Genomic DNA, 1,738 nt, shown 5'->3' with positions numbered 1-1,738 from the left:
GGGAAGGGAAGGGAGACCTCTCTGGCTTAATAAACATGTGCAGGGTTTGGGAAATCAGACAAATGACCTCCAGCCAGCAAGCTTCACTGTTTGTGCCTCGGTTTCTTTATTGGTAAGAAGCAACTTGGAGAACTAGAGAGAAACAAATGAGAAAAGTCAGAGAGGGCCACATGCTGCTGCTGCTGCTGCTGCTGCTGCTGCTGCTGCTGCTGCTGCCCAATGACACCTCAGCCTGCATGGGGTGGACCCTGCAGGCCCTCAGCCTCGGACGATGATGGGAGGGCCCCCCCCCCTCCCACTGCAGCGGACAGAAATTCTCAGAGTGCTAATTAGGCCTGCACACTGCCCAGAGAGGGGGGAAAGCCTGCCTAATAACTGGCTTTCCCAGCAGGGGGCCACACCCAAGGCTACCTACCACCTTCCCTCCTGGCCGGAGCTGGAAATGGCAGCCAGAAGGCCAGGCAAGTCCTGTCCCAGGACAGCATACAAAGCTGAGCCTGGCAGCCATCTGGTCCCCAATGCTGCCTAATGTCTGCAACAGACCTTGAGCTAATTGCCTGGTTGGGGCGCTGCCTGGACGTCTTTAGCACCTAATTCACTACTGTTTCTCTGGAAGCCCCATTCCCTGCCCGCAAGAGAGGGACATGCCCGTTTACAGGGATTTTGAGCCCCTGGAATCCTGGTCTGATCTGGCAAGGCTCCAGTAGGCCCCGTGGCCAGGAGAGCATCTTTGGTTTTCAGCTCAAGCCCTAAGCTGCCCCCAACACCAGACTAGCCTCCTGCCCCAGGCCTTGACTCTATCCCCCACTCCACCCCCACAAAAGTAGAGAATGGGAAGAAACACAGGATGGACATGAGATGTGGGATCAGGGACCTGGGTTCAAATCTCAGTTCAGTCGCTTCCTAGCATGGGTCCTGGAAACAATATCATTCTCCTCTGGTCTGTTTTCCCATCTATAAAGGACACTATGTGACATCTTGCTCAATATGGTAACAGCTGAGATACCAAGAGCTTTGCTGGAACCACAGGTCAGAATCAGACATGTGCTGCTGCAGAGCCTGCAGGGAGACTCCATCTAGACAGCACGCCTGGGTGGCGGTCAAAAGCACTTCGTCCTCCAACTCACTCTAGCCCAGATTTGGTGTTCTCCATACCGTTCCTGCCATCACCTTGAAACGCTATGCCCAGCCCCCTTTGTACCCCTGTCCAATGCCCGGGCACACATCCCCACCGTGAGTGTAGGGCAAAGAGCCAGTGTCCCTCCGCTTCCCCCTGCTTCAGATCATAGAAACAGATTGAGGAGGGTGCTAGTGGGCCTGGCTGGCCAATGACGAAGTCATCCTGACCCCTCACTCACTGCACTCACTCCCACTACCTCCTCTGCCATAGCCCTGTGTCTGTTATCATCAAGCAGGCCGGGTCATAAGTCACTGGAAGGCCCCGAGAGTCCCTGCTCCTCTCCTGGTCTGGGATACCAGTCTCTAAAGAGACTGGGAAACAGAGAGAGCGTCCCTGCTCCTGCCCAACAGGAGTGTCTCCTGTTGTTCCCGCAAAGCAAGACATCAGCCCCGTGAGGTCAAAGCCATCGGGATGTGAAAGAAACCACCCTAGAAAGGGTGTGATTTCCCTGAGGTCACACGATGAGGCAGAGTGGATGAGTCAAAAACCCACCGCAGGTCCTGTCTAGAGAGTAGGAAAAGCCATAACGAGCATGGGAGACTGGAAGTGGGAAGGGGC

The sequence above is a fragment of the Peromyscus maniculatus genome, chromosome 8 (genome assembly GCF_049852395.1).
Source record: "Peromyscus maniculatus bairdii isolate BWxNUB_F1_BW_parent chromosome 8, HU_Pman_BW_mat_3.1, whole genome shotgun sequence".
In the NCBI taxonomy this organism is placed as follows: Eukaryota; Metazoa; Chordata; class Mammalia; order Rodentia; family Cricetidae; genus Peromyscus; species Peromyscus maniculatus.
This window is presented reverse-complemented; position numbering follows the sequence as displayed.